This window comes from Delphinapterus leucas, chromosome 12 (genome assembly GCF_059928025.1).
Source record: "Delphinapterus leucas isolate spDelLeu-1000000601 "Yukka" chromosome 12, BTC_Dleu_Yukka2, whole genome shotgun sequence".
Classification (NCBI taxonomy): Eukaryota; Metazoa; Chordata; class Mammalia; order Artiodactyla; family Monodontidae; genus Delphinapterus; species Delphinapterus leucas.
In genome coordinates, this window is record NC_143140.1 from 39,293,087 (window position 1) to 39,308,763 (window position 15,677).

A 15,677-nucleotide genomic window follows, 5' to 3' on the forward strand; every position below is an offset into this window, starting at 1 on the left:
CTCTTCAGCAAATTAATAATTCAATTCAACCAATACGATTGGCATGAACTGGCCCTGTCAGAGAGATCCCAAGATGAATAAGACACTTCACTTCAAGGGTTTTGTAATCTAGTCGGGGTAGTCTATGTGTCATTCGTACTATTTTTTCATTTGTGCCAATGTCACCTAAAATCTGGCATTGATGAAAAAAAAAATCCCTATATTTCCAAAGGGACTTGGGCATCGTTTATAAATGAAAGAACTGTATGTAAGCGATAAGAAAGCAGGGCGAGCCAAACCACGCCAGGCAACACCAACTTTCCCCAAATACTTCCCTTAGGACAATACACCCAAAATATGTTCCATGGGACACTTGTCTCAAAAGGTGCTCTCTACAGAAGAAGGATTCCATGGTCAAATACTTTAGGAATGACTACAACCATACACCAATTGGAGAATCACAATGGGTAGCATTGTATAAAATCTTTTCATAAACCTTTAATAAAGAAATGAACTGTGTTTAATTTTCAGTATTTCACAGCATATGTGTACGTGGAACCCCTTAATTCATTGCTCTCGTTAGCATAACTGAAAACAAGGAATACACTTTGGAAAGCTCTGTTGAGGGCCACCCTCCGGCACCAAGTCCTTGGCTGGACCACAGTGAGGATGTTTCTGCTCTGAGACTCAACTTCCACTGATACTGGAAACATTACACAGTTTCTTTCTTAAACACGAGTTAGCACCAACTATTACAAATATTCTTTAGGCACCTTTAAAATTAAAACTGGGTTAGAAATAAATGGATTTAATTAATAATCATGTCAAACTTTCAGCACAATTATAAAATAAGACTGTTCCAAATTTACATAACTAAACCAGAAATGTTCTGTGTTCCAAGAGCTTAAAAAAAATTAACTGTTTGAAAAACACATGGATACCAAGTTCCACTGCACAAAAAACAAATAGCAATAGAATGACAGAGGTCATAGGTGAGTGATGGGGGCCCGTGGGCAGATGGCAATGGACTTATGAACTTCATTTCAAATCATCACTGATCAGAACCAAGAGTCTTTAAGGTTGCTACTCAGGTACCTTAAGTAAAAACAGAGAATTATGTAGGCAGAGAATTCTTCATGAAATTGAAGGGCAAGAATGCAGCTGGGTCTGCCAAGCCCCCAGGAATCCTATAGGTCAGCTCCCTTTAAATCTCTCTGAATCATATCTTGGCTTCTCTCATCTGCTCCATTCTTTTCTCTGGCTGCAGACAGGCTTTCTGTACTTCTCTGCACCAATGGCCCAACATAACAGCCCTACAGCTCCCAGATTTACATATGACAGTACCAGCCACATGCAGCAACTAGAGGTCTCAGTCTCAAAGCCAAATTATTGGGAGAAAGAATGTGATTGGTTCATTTCAGGACAGGTATCCTGACAGCCGTGACTAAAGAGACAGGTAATAGCATATAAATATGGGACTGCCAAGCACCCACCTTGTGGAGCTGAGAGGCAGTTCCCAGGGAGCCATAGATAGCACAGGGGTTAAGAGGACTCTTCAAAAGTATCCACTGCTGATACTCTGACTATGGTTTAGCACTTTGTGTCCTGAGAAAACAGACAGGCTTTACAGTCCCACAGATATAGGAAGGTTGGAAAATGCCAAAACTAGCACTAATAATGGAGAGGCCCAAGGAGCAAATTAATAGAGCAGAACTGCAGTGGTTTATAGAGTATCAGAATCTCACTTCAGAGGAGGTGAGGTAATGAGAGTCCTTTTCCCCTCTTGTCTACAAGAACTAATTTTTTAATGAGGAAAACACCTTGAAGACGATCTTTTAGATATGGTCCCACTTAATAATTGCTAACATTTTCTGAGACACTGTTCTAGATTTTTTAAGTGAAATAATTCAATTAATAGTCCGGACAACCCTACAATTAGGTACTAGTTTCATCCCCACTTTACAAACTATGAAACTGAGGCTCAGAAAGGTTAAGTAAATTTTCAAAGGTCACAGTGCTAGTAAACGGCAGAGCCAGGTTTTCAACCAAAGGCGTCATGGTGGACCCTCAGAGTAATCAGTCTGTCTAATCCAGAGTCCTAGAGAGAGGGAAACTTGTGTGTCCGGACCCAAGTGACCCAGCACCACCTCAACGGTAGTCTAGATATGACCCACCTTTCTCATGAGATAAAATAAATATATTCCAATTTAAAAATGCAATTTAAATCAGTGTGCTAACAAAGGCTAGGGATCACACAAAATTTACTAGCAACCAAGACTAAAAATTATTGCCTCAGAAGGCAGTCAGGCACACATCCTGTATACCATATGTAGAGAGACACTCAATCCACAGGTCCCTGGAATTAAATTATTTCCTTAGTTCATAAGAATTGAGGAAGAAATTAAAAGAGTTTGTGTTGGGGTAAAAAAGCTTTCTAACCAGGTTTGTTCACTGGAGTTAAAGGACAGTTAATTTTTAAATATGTGCACTTAAGAACGGCGTTTGATCTGCCAACAAGTAAACCAAGAATTTTCAATAAAATGGAAAAAGTTTTAAAGTCTGGAAGTGATATAAAATTGTCATGAAAAATAAAATGTTTCAGTTGTGTGATAGCAGCTTGGTGCCAAGTCTGATAGACACTGTAGGAGCCAGAGATTTTCCAAACCAGGGGCATATGGTTGAGAATTGCTCTGTACAGCAGTCAGGTCTGGTGTGGTACCCGCCTTTTAGGAATCAGCAGTTAGGAGATACTCGATTGTCAGTTTTCTTCTAGCTTCAGTTGGAAAAGAGAGAGGGGTACGAGGAAAGTTCTCCGTTTTTCATAGTCATGGTTGCAACCTCTGGACACACTGCCAGGTGACCTGGATGTGCTCGCTTACGGTTGGCCTTGCATTGTTCTCAAACAGTGCCGATGCTGCCAATCAATACAATAATCTTCAAAGAGGTGAGTTTGCTCTTAACTCGACAGTCCTGTTGATGGAACCATGAAGGCAACGAAAGTTTCAACGGCTCGGGTGGGGAAAAAAAGTTGCAAGATTAAGAGAAACTAAAGTTGGAAACAAATTCAAGGCGAATTCTGTAGGACTGAACAGGAGCATATCAGGTAAGAGCAGAAACCTGAATATGATTATCACAGGCTTCCTAAGGAAAGAGCCTGACTGGAATATGAGAATGCAGAATGCACCGTGGGAAGCCTTAAATGTAATTTTCCTCTCTGGTCCTCAGCAAATGAGCCTCAGCTTCAACCCCAGAGACCACAGCTAAGTACACTGAAAAGCTCCACTTCAAGACGAGAAGGAATATTAATTAGAGAAACTCAGAGTTCATTGAGTATAAACTATTCACATCCTTATTAGAAATGAAATGTCCTGGTTAATAAAATTAAATCCAGTTACCATATAGACGATATACATATGGGTCATCAGTTTCCAAAGATAGGAACGCAAAACGTTACGCTCACTGCGTTACATGGAATAAACTTATCTGTCCCTCAGGCCCGGGAGGATCTCATTCTGCTTCAGGCACAGCATCATTTACCACCATTTATCATTCAGCTAAAGATGTGTGAAATTGCTAGTTAACACAATTCCCTTCGACGGTCTGTCAGATTAAAAACCAGCTCTCCCTGTTTGTGATATGTGTCCTCTCTCTAAATTAATATATTATAACTGGAGTCAAAGCCACATCTAATATTGACATTGCCATATGATTAGGCAAAGGTCCATTACGTGTTCCGGAGCTCCGGGTTTCAGCCTTGCACAGACAACGTGCACAGTAACTAGGTCCACATTCCCTCCCTCTCTCACCCCTCTCTCCCCCTTCCTCTTCTCCAGGAACCCTTTGAGGACCTTCCCATTTTACCCCTTTTTCACTTGGCCTGCTTTCCTCATTCTGCCTTTCTTATGTCCCTCTGCATTGCGGCGTTATCTCCTCCAGATCTGAATGTAAAAATCAGTTCAGAGAGAGTTGTTTGATAGAATTTGATAGCACTACTACTGGAAAGACCTGGGGGTGGGGAATGATTTAATGCTCTGCAGAAAAAAATCATCCTTCTCTACCAGCAGAAAGCACAACCCATTAGCATTCCAAACAGACTGTTCAAAGCTTTCAAACGAGGCTGAGCTGATCTTGCGCTCTCCCCAGGCACACACATCCCAGGGGTGCCTCCGACCTGGAGCCTCCACACGCGGCTGGCACAGCATCTGGGATTTTATCACCACTGCAGGGAGTGAGTCTGGACGGGCCCACTGCTGGTTACTCCAGATTTCTTTCGTGACTGAATGGCTTGATATGCATTAACTCGCATGGATTCTTTGTAGTTGAGTTTTGCGGATATTTGCTCTTTCGACACATTTGTATCACAAAGAGGAACACATGGCCCCCAAAAAACCATTTCTATATGTATAGGTTCCAGAGTTTTCAGATCTTTTTGTTTCTAATTTAGCGTTAAAAAAAACCTTTTTTTTTTTTTTTTTACACTTTAAAAGTGGTTTTTCTACAAGGAACCCATATAGTCATACTTAAAATTCCTTAAGGTCGATGAAGTTTGAGTGTGTACATTTTACTTCGGAGATAGAAAAAAAATGTTCTTCAGGAGGCTCCAACAAACAAGAAATACAAAGAACGGATTCCCATGGAACAAAAATGTACTGGGTTACCAGACCCATCTTGCCACTTCTCTGGCATTTCTCCTAGCCCTGCCCACCCAAGCTCACACAGACCACCTCCACCATCACCACTAGGATTGTGACCACTGGGACTCAGAGACCATACTCCTTTGACCGTTGGAATGCACAGAGTAGCATGGGTGATGTGGAACTAATGGGAATAAAAAGTAATCCTGCCAAATCAAAAACAGAAAAGTGGGTGGACCTGTTGTGTTATGTCTCAGTTGAGGTATCCTGGCCCAGCTGGGGAAGAAAACCGTAAAGATGATACCTATCTATTTACATGGTTTCAAGTGCTGAAATGAGTACCCGATGACCTAAGGACAGAGATTTTCAGCTATGAAAATTATAGTTACTTATAGCTACTTAGAGCAAAAACAGTTGAAGCAAACTTCACCCCATGATTTACTTCTATAATACAAAAACAATTATAATAAATGTTATATTTCATAGGAAAATATCAAAACAAAATGGTTAAATGCATGACTTCAAGGCCATCCTGCCCTGCTTTCACGGCTGATTCTGTCACTCATTAGCTCATGACCTTGGTCTAGTAACTTATCCTCTCTAAGCTTCAGTCCTTGCATTTAGTTAATATTGAACAGATGTTAACTACTCTTACTATTTAGAGTCATTTCTATGTTAGTAAAGAAGCATTCATACTGTTTTAGTCAGGGTAAGCAATGTTAGTTTGTATAACAAACAACTCCAAAATTTCAGTGAGCTTAGTTCAACAAGAGTGTTTTCTGTTGACGTTACAGGATGAGGTGTAAGGGTAGTACTTTTATTCTTTCAAATCATTTTAATAACCTGGCAGTGATTCAAAGTATGAAAAGAAGATTTAAACTTCTTCCCTTTAAAAAGGATACTACTATGATTGCCTCACAACAAGCATGATCAAAGGCAATGATGAGACTGAATTCCAAAGAGCAAGGGTCGTAGGAAGGCTCACAGATTGAAGAGCTTGGTTTCAGAAAGTCTCTTAAGGGCTAGCAGGCAGCAGAAGAGACATGAAATTTTAAGACATCCTCAGAGAATGGGGCACGGTTGCTGGGTCATGAGCACCTTGAAGCGTTTATTGATGGTGATTTGGTGTCAAGAATATTTGTCATCTGGGGAGAAGTGAACGGGGTGGGTGGAGCGGGTCTGTTGTCCCGTAGGGTCAAGTTTCTTCACTGTATAGACCTGGTCCCCCTGCTCTTTGAGGTAATACTGGAAAAACATGACCACACCAAAGTCAGAGGTTCCAATTCCATCCACAGCTGCCTCTAACTGACCAATGTAAGGGTAGTTCTGCTCACCAGTGTGGGACCCAGACTCCTCCTGTCTAGTACCTTCTCCATATTCTATGGCCTTGGAATCCATCACTGGATCTTCTCCATCCAGCCTACAGAAAGGAAGCTCAAGAGAGTGCAGAAGTAGCCTGCATCACTCCCACCACTTTTTCTTGGCCAGCATTTAATCATTTGGCCCCACCTAGATGCAAAGAGACTGGAGGATATAATCTAGCAGCATGCCCAGAAGAGAGGAGAACAAGGTTCTGAAAAGACATCCTCACTCTTACTAATCATCCTTGGCACAAAGGGCGTTCGTAGGCAGGCTACTTGAGATGTAAAGATGAAAAGAGAAAGCAATGTCTTTACAGTCTATCAAAACAATGGCATAGTTATGATGTGATATTTTACGAGCACTAAATGGCTTGGCCCATAGTAGGTGCTCAAAAATTTTTAGCTATTTCATTAATTGTGGTATATGAATTTACAAATCTTAGGCACATTGTACACCAAATACCCTGTGTGAGACCGTACAACATCCTTTCCACAGACCTTTCAAAACCTATGTATATGTTTCGTACTGTCCCTTTACTTGACTAAGAGAAAAACAGAATATCCTTTGCAATAAAAGGATAAAACCAAAGCCCTAAAGAAACATTAAATTCCATATTTTGTAATAATCCTGCTCCTTATTTCTCCCAGTCCTCAGCTCAGCTTCTCTTAGTTATTTTTCTGAGAGTCCTCAGAGTGGAAAAGAGTAATAGTGCGAAGGTATTTTATGTGACCTCATAACACTGTTGTATTATCCATCAAGAACATGATCTTCCTCAGTTTCCCTGTCTCATAGCTCTCATTTTAAAATGATCTAGAATTCCACTTTCTTTAAAATGATCTAGAATTCCACTTTCTTTCTTTCTAGAAGGTCCTAGAAAACCAATTAAATAGAGAGTATCATTTCAAAGAGTAATATACCAACCAACTTTCACAAACATAGACCTGTCAAATAGAAAGAAAATATTACGTGATTCAAATCTAAAGGTGACTTGTATCTGTCAGGCCATTGAAATACACCAGCATATTTATTTCTTCCATGATGGTACCCTATAAGAGTTAACTCAGAAATGTGTCAGGAATTATGTTCATTTTATAGATGCTATCGTTATCAATGGGGAAAAACATCCCTTCAAAAAAGCACTAGTTGGTTTTTGTAAAAATTTTACCTTTTGAGTCTAGGAGAGTTTGTTTCAATCACTTTCCAGCAAGAAGAATAAGCTACCTATATAATGTTGACAAAATGGAATCACAAAATAAAACTGAATTACCTTCCTAATGCCTCTGATAAGACAACACCAACTCACATATTCTGAGTATTTACCAGATGGTGGTCTGGATACTTTGAGATAGGTTCTATTACTAACCCCATTTTACAGATGGGAAAATGGAGACCTGGAGAAGTTAAGTGACTTGTCTAAGGTGATGGTGCTGGTTTGGGGCAAAGCTAGAATTTGAATAGAGAATCTTGTTCCAGAGTCCAAGTTCTTAACCACAACCAGTCATTAAAAACTAAGGGGTGACAAACTCTCTAAAACTGATACTCAGTGCAATATGTTAAATATTTCTCATGCCACTTCTGTGTAGAAAAACAACTACTTGGTATTCCAAGCCAGTGGCTGATCCCTAGTCCTGAATATAGGTGGAAAAGTGATGCAACTAAGGAAACGGTTTACTAGTTTCCTCCTGTCCCCACTCTCTACCAAAAATCCCTCTCCCTGAAAGTGGCTGTGTGCTCCAAGCATCAGACTGACTCTGGACAGTATGGAAATTTGATGAGGGCAAAGAGAAACCAAGAACTCCATGGTGTTATCTCCCAAAGGGGTTTAGGTGGGCCAGGATGACAGAGTCACAGGCTCTTCAGTAGTTCATGTTCTTGTGCATCTTGAAGACCAAATTTCCTTGCCCAGATCCCTGGTCCCAATTCCAACTGAAGAAGGTGGCTTTGATGTGAAGTCGCACAGCCAACACCTAGGAGAAGGAGCCTCACACAGCCAGCCTCCTGGATAGGGCTGAGGTCTCTTCCGCGGAGGATGTTGTCCCTCTCCCCTCCCCATGAATAAGCAAAGCTCAAGCTTACAGCAAGCCACAGAGGGGATGTATTTTCTCCAATTTTTACAATATGGGATAATGGATAATGGATGGATTGCAAAAGAAGATACTCAAATGTTCTTGGTCCTGTTTGCTTTTTGCAGTTGGTGTTTGCCTTGCAAAGCGTGAAAGCCTGTTGGGTTTTTTGTTTTGTTTTGTTTTGGGAGGGTTTTTTGGTACATTGAAGGGTATTAACGTTTTACGGAGAGGAGATGGATTGGTCTTTTTGAAGTGCTCGCTGTGCTATTATTGCTCAAAGAATGAAATCAGTTCCGCATTAAGCTGAGGCTCTCATGGTAGCCTGGGAGGCAGAGGCACATCATGTTTCCACTTTCTGAACTCAAGGCACACAGCTCAGAGAAAGTTGTGGGATAGCTCAGATCTGCTTAGAACAACTTGCAAATTAGTAGCTATAACTGGATCAAAACTACCCAGCTGTTGTTTGTTGCTAAATGGGTGCCACACAGAGAAGCCCCTCTTATCCCCAGTGGGAAAAAGGCCTCAGTCAGACTGCAGGTTAGACAAGACTGAGGAGCCCTCTCAGAGAGTCTGCCACTTTTACACAAACTTTCCAAATTACTGTCTAATGAGAAAACTTGAGAACACTTCAAAAATGCACTCAGCCATAATTCAAAATGACACATGCACCCCAATGTTCATTGCAGCACTATTTACAATAGCCAGGACATGGGAGCAACCTAAATGTCCATCAACAGATGAATGGCTAAAGAAGATGTGGCACATATATACAATGGAATATTACTCAGCCATAAAAAGTAATGAAATTGTGCCATTTGCAGGTACGTGGATGGACTTAGAGACCGTCATACAGAGTGAAGTAAGTCAGAAAGAGAAAAACAACTATCGTATGATATTGCTTATATGTGGAATCCAGAAAAATGATACAGATGAACTTATTTGCAAAGCAGAAATAGAGACACAGAGGTAGAGAACAAACATATGGATGCCAAGGGGGGGAAGGGAAGGTGGAATGAATTGAGAGATTGGGATTGACATATATACACTACTATGTATAAAACAGATAACTAATGAGAACCTACTGTATAGCACAGGGAACTCTCCTCAGTGCTCTGTGGTGACCTAAATGGGAAGGAAATCCAGAAAAGAGGGGATATATGTATACGTATAGCAGGTTCACTTTGCTGTACAGCAGAAACTAACACAACATTGTAAAGCAACTATACTCCAATAAAAATTAATTTTAAAAAAACGCACCCAGCCATTCAGAGTGAATGAAGGACGCACTATCTTCCCTTGCTCTTCCTCATTGTCATGCCCGAAAGCTGAGCAGAGTTAAGTGCCACGATGAAACACAGCCCCTTCTTGTTCTCTCTCCTGCCTCTACTCTCTCCCTAAAAACCCTCTGGCCACCCGTGTCCTCATCATGGCAGTTTCACAGCTAAGATTTGCTCCCAGCCTCACAGCAGTCTAGGATTTCCCAGGGCATTCAAGGGTCTGAGGCCCACTACTCTGCTGTATGTCCACAGCTTTACCCTCAACCAAATTATGATATTTTATTTTTTACAAAACGAAAGCTTTGTAAAGTCTGACTTGTGACCCAAGTGACCTAGAGTAAATCATAGAGAAATCTCAGAGCCTCAGGTTCCTCATCTGTTAAATGAGGATAATAACGTTTGGGGGAAGAGCAAACATGAAAATCCCATGATGAGGTCCCAGCTTGTGGCAGGCCCTCTGCCCTTTGTCTATTGCCCTCGTGATTAATTTCATGCCCTGAACACCATGGAGTTCTTCATGCATGCTGGGAAAGTTATCCAACCAGAAATATTTAGAGCCATTAAGGCCACCCCCAAATTCGCACATATTTATATGAACTTAAATGTTGAATAGCTCATTTACATTTCTTAAATCTTATAATTTTATCAATAGAATAAATAACATTGAGATGGAAAATGGGTTAAAGACATTGTTACCCCAAACTTCACCCCCTCAAAGGGTTTTATTCATCAGTAACATCTTGACCAAAGAGCAAAATTTCTTTAAAACACTAAAGAGAGAAGAGGAGGAAATAATAAGTGATCCACTGCCATTTCCCTACCTTTTCTTCAGGATGGCTCCCTGTTCATCACTGGTAGGAGGCTACCTCTGGGACCCAAAACCAAATCATCATATCAGTAGAGTAAGAAAACAGTAAATTTCTGTTTCTACTCTAGGCATCGGAACAGCATATTTTATAGTGGGCTACAGATGCTAAGTTATTTGAATCTTCGTTCAGATGTTCCTAATTTACATTGTCTGTGGCAAATAAAAAGATAAGTACAATCCATATTGCAAATGCATCATACCATGATAAATCTGTAGCCTTCTTTCTTGGGTCTTCTCCACCTCATGGAATTTATATTGAAGTCATAATAATGTCAGACCTACACTATGAATATCTTCCTGCTAATTATGCCTAGTTTTTAAAACAGTGCCCATGTATAAAGACAGTATTATGGTATTCTTGATTATACCCTAAATAATTCTGTAAGCATAAAACATGCTGAATAATATTGGAATTCCACTGAATAACTGCAATAAACATAAAACTATCACATACATTCCAACAGTTTTTTTTTCTCTTTATGAAGAATGCTTTTGATGAGATGCAACATCCTTTGGAAAAGAATCCCGGAATAAAAAAAAATCCATAAATATTAATTCTGATTTCCGTTTAATCCTAGAAACAAAAATTACAGAATTTAGCTCAAAGAACAATATCAAAACAATAATGATTATAATAATCATAGTACTAATCATACATAACAAATAATATTTGAGTTCTGAGCTCGTTATGTCCTAGGTATGATGCTTCTATGCTTTGAAGACATTACTCCTTTAATCCTTCCATCAATCCTATAAAGTAGGGACTCTTCTTATCCCCATTTTATGGTCAAAGATACTGAGACTTAGAGAGATCAAGTTCTTTGCTCAAGGTCATATTGCTGGTATAATAGAATGCATATTAGCAAGATTTTGGCTTTGAGGTCACATTTAAAGTGCTTGGTCTTATGAGTTCTTAAAATGCTTGGTTTTATGAGTTTTCTGCCAGAAATGGCGGAGAATTTCTCCAGTTAGGCTTAACCTATCTCATCAACTGTTTTTTGTTTTTTGTTTTTCTTTAAAAGGACCTAGTAGACAAATTTACATTGGTGGGTCTTGTAGGCAGAGTTTCGGTAGCTATAGTAACCATGTAATGTAAATGTCCAAGAATCAGGCTCTGATTCCAAGTCAGATGTGTTAGTCCCCAGGACACAGTTGGACACCTACAACTTCTGAGGCTGGTTTTCCTCCTAATGCTCCCAACCAGCCAGCCCCACCTTACCTCACATCCTGCCACGGTGTTCAGAGCTTGTCCACTGGGAGGGTTCCTCAGAACAGGGGAGGCAACAACAGGCTCCCCCTTTTAAACATGTTCTTACAAAACCAAGGCAGCTGATGGGCCAGTGTGGCATTCCAAACTGTTCTTCTGACATTTTAAAACATTGATTCAGAATCCAAAGCTTAATTTACATTCAGTTTGGCCATGTTTATGGTTCTGAAGAGTGTGTCCAGCTCTGCAGCTGTGTGACAGAGTCTGGCTGGGGGGTGAGGATTGTTACTCCCATATCTGTGATGGTCACCTGCACCTGTGACATGCACACGAATCTGGGACAGTCCCATGGGTTGATGGGAAAGTGGAGAGCTGGGTTCAGAGTACTTGAAATGTTCAGTTTCATTCAAACGAACAATCTCAAATTTAGTGAACAAAATTAATAATTAAGATACACCCCATGTGCTAGAGACACTAAAATGCGATTTACTCACTTTGACATACAAAAAACGACAAATCAGATTTCCCTGTAATTTAAATTTTAAAAGCTAATGCTATTAAAAAAAAAAAAAAACCTAAAAGGCTGATAGCTTCATTAAACTACATTTCTCCCCACACCATCATCTCAAATCTTAGTGTAATTAAGCAATCTGGTAACTTCTATGTAAAGCAATTTGAATTGTGTGAATAGCCTCTGTGTCACCCCACACCCCAGGCCATCACCACACACACACAAATCTCACACTTAACAAAAAGGAAATGACTCCTTGGAGAAAAATGGAAACATTAGCAGAGATCTGTACAAATGATTTTTTCTGATCAATTATAATTTAGTAAATAGGGTTTGGTCTGAAATAGATATTGCAAGGTTTGGGGTGCACTGATCTTTTTTAATATTTAAAAGGTTTATATTCTTCATACCCTTCACAAAATCTTCTTTCCAGGGGATAAATGAAAAGGAAAATGCAGTTCGATTCATTTCTTTCAATATAGCACACCAGGACTTACTCATTTAGACCCCAGACAATGTCCTCTCTAGTCTCCTCATCCCCGGAGCCTGGATGGAGGGAGACTCTCTCAATGTATGCTCAGCCACCAGCTACCACAAGTCACTTAAGTAAACACAGAGGCACCTTGGTGAAAGCAATTGCATGGTCTGAATACCATCAACTGACACTTCTATTCAGTGACCCTCTCAGGTCTCAGAAATGGTCTTTTCAAATTCCAGGTCTTGAGGTATCGATTTCAATCAGCAGCTTTTCCTAAGAGCATCATTTCAAAAATAGCCCTGTCACAATTTCTACCATCTCATCTTAGTTTCATTTGGGCTTTGTATTCCTATTTGAAACCATTCAGCGAAATGACACCAGAGGCATTGATTCAACTTCATGCATAGGCAATAGAATTTATTCTCCTGTATATGAGAAAACATTGATATTTCAGTTTGGGGGAGGGAGGTTTCAGGTTTATACAGTCTAGTTACTTTTTTTTTCTCTTTTTGAAGAAATAAAAACCTCAAATTAGACCAATCTCATCACAAAATTCTCATGCTTACTGCTAAACTGGTGACTTAAATCAGTCAGCATCAATTCTATCCTTTCCAGTTCTAACAGGGATAGAATAAAAAAAAAATTTTAAGATGTGTGGCAAAAAGGAACGAAATTGAGTTATTTGTAGTGTGGTGGATGGACCTAAAGTCTGTCATACAGAGTGAAGTAAGTCAGAAAGAGAAAAACAAATACCGTATGCTAACACATATATATGGAATCTAAGAAAAATGGTACTAATGAGCCTAGTGGCAGGGCAGCAATAAAGACGCAGATGTAGAGAACAGACTTGAGGGCACAGTGGGGGAAGGGGAGGCTGGGACAAAGTGAGAGAGTAGCACTGACATATATACACTACCAAATGTAAAATAGGCAGCTAGTGGGAAGCAGCCGCATGGCACAGGGAGATCAGCTCGATGCTTTGTGACCACCTAGAGGGGTGGGATAGGGAGGGTGGGAGGGAGACGCAAGAGGGAGGGGATATGGGGATATATGTATACATATAGCTGATTCACTTTGTTAAACAGGGGAAACGAACACAACATTGTAAAGCAATTATACTCCAATAAAGATGTAAAAAAAAAAATGTGTAGCAAGTGTGCACACACGTTGTTAAAGTAGAAAACGTGAAATGATGAACTATAATTCCAATGTAAATTTTTTACTAATTGGCTCCTGCCATCTATATGATATTCAGTTTTTCTCAAGCTGTAATTATGAGCTGCCTAACGAGTATTTATTTGATGACAGTGATCAAAAGAAGGCTGACAGCCATCCGTTCATTTTGCAGTGAAAATGTGGAGGTTCAGAGTCACCCATAATCTTATCGGTTAAAAATTCCTGGATTGCCCTGATAACTCTCCCATGACAAATAAATTCAGATTGTTTTTCTATAGCAGGGGCAAAACAAAAGGAGAGAAACCTACTTACTTTTTATGCTCTAAACACTGTAATATATACTTTACACATGTTCTTTTGTTTAATCTTTACATAGAGCCTTTAAGGAAGTAATATCACGTTTTACAAATGGTGAAACAGACTGATATTAAGTAACCGGTCCACATCATTAGTAAGAGGCAGAACTGGGATTTGAATCCAGGACTTCAGAACACAAATACAGGCATAGTTTTAGCATCTACGGTGTACCAGGTGTTATGTGAGATGAGGGGCATTTACAGTTGAACAATATATGGTTCCTGTCCTCAAAGAGCCCATATTCAAATAGAGGCAAATACAAGAAAATGACTTCAACTGAAAAAATAGAGGAAAAGGTCTAAGGTTAAACATTAGCATACTGAAAACAGAAGTATATTAAAAGAATAATTCTCTGAAGCAGGTTTTGGTCAGGAATGCAAAGATGTTTCAACATTTGGAAAGAATATTTCAAATTAGGAAATTAGAAAGAAATGTACTATCATCTTGAGTGCCAAAAAGCCACTTGATAAAATTAAATATGTTATTGATGTTTAAAAATGTATTAATATAGAAATAAAAAGAAAGAATTGCACATATTAGAAAAGAAATATTATTGTTTATACAGAAAATCCAAAGGGATCAACTAAATACTATTAGACATAAGAGTAAATAAAAGATAAGTGATACAAGATATATACACAAAAATTAGCACTTTCCTATACACTATCAATTCCAAATTAGAAAAAAATAGTTATAGAAAAAGGTCCACATGTTAATAGCTCACAAAATTATTGAGTACCTGGGAATAAAGTCAAGAAATATACAAGACTACATGAAACAAGGTAGGAAACTGTTAAAGGACAAGGATATAGTCTCACTATACTATTGGGGGAAGAGTCCACTTTTACAGTTTCTTTGGAAGGCAACTGGGTAGTCTGTCTCAAAATTGAAGATACTCTTCGGCCCAGCAATTTTACTTCTAGGAAACTATTCTACAGAAATTCAGTCACAGATGCAAAAAGATCTATTTGCAAAGATGTTTATTGTATGTATGTACATATGTAATGTAAAATAATAAATAAAAATTGGAAAGAAATAGATATCTATCAAAAGGGGAATAGCTAAGTAAACCATGGCACATCCATACTATAAAATATTATATATCCATTAAAGAGACCAAGAGATATATAGAAACTGATGTAGAAGAATGCCCATGATACATTGTTAAATGAAAAAGAAAGATCGAAAAATTGTGTGCATTCTCTTTCTTACTGTACACGTTTCTGTATTGTGTCCATTTTTTTAACTCACCTATTGCTTTTGTAATTAAAAAAACATGACTACAACTTACTGAACACTTGATAAACATGATAAGAGAAGTAGGAACCAAGTACAGTGAGAGCCCAGAAAGGAAGTGTAAAACGTTCCCAAAGGGAGTTGGACTTCAGGCATCACTTGAGAACTCTGTGCCATGAAGGATGAAGAGGAACTTTCTTAATAAAGAATAGCTGTGGAGCATTCCACACAGAGAACAGCCCATGCCAAGACTAGGAGAGTGAAAGGCATGGTGCATTCCAGGAAGATTGAAAAACCCAGTGCAGCAGAAACCTAGGGTGTCTGGGGGGACAGATGGAGAAGACCAAGAAGGTAGTTTGGGGCTCAGTTGTGAAGCAGCTAATGTAACAAGCTCAGGAATTTACATTTCCCTCAGCCTCAATAAGACACAAAGGGCCTTTTTAAGTACATGAACAGCATAAATTCTGGAAGAAGACCCTGTCAAGAGCGGGGGAGATGTATAGAAAGATGGAGGAAAGTTTGAGGG

At 39.3% G+C, this 15,677-nt stretch overlaps 1 pseudogene; it reads right to left on the bottom strand.

The window, feature by feature from the left end:
- Positions 1-5,251: 5,251 nt before the first annotated feature.
- LOC149747863 (H/ACA ribonucleoprotein complex subunit 3 pseudogene) lies at positions 5,252-7,549 on the bottom strand (annotated as a pseudogene).
- Between the last annotated feature and the right edge of the window lie 8,128 nt (positions 7,550-15,677).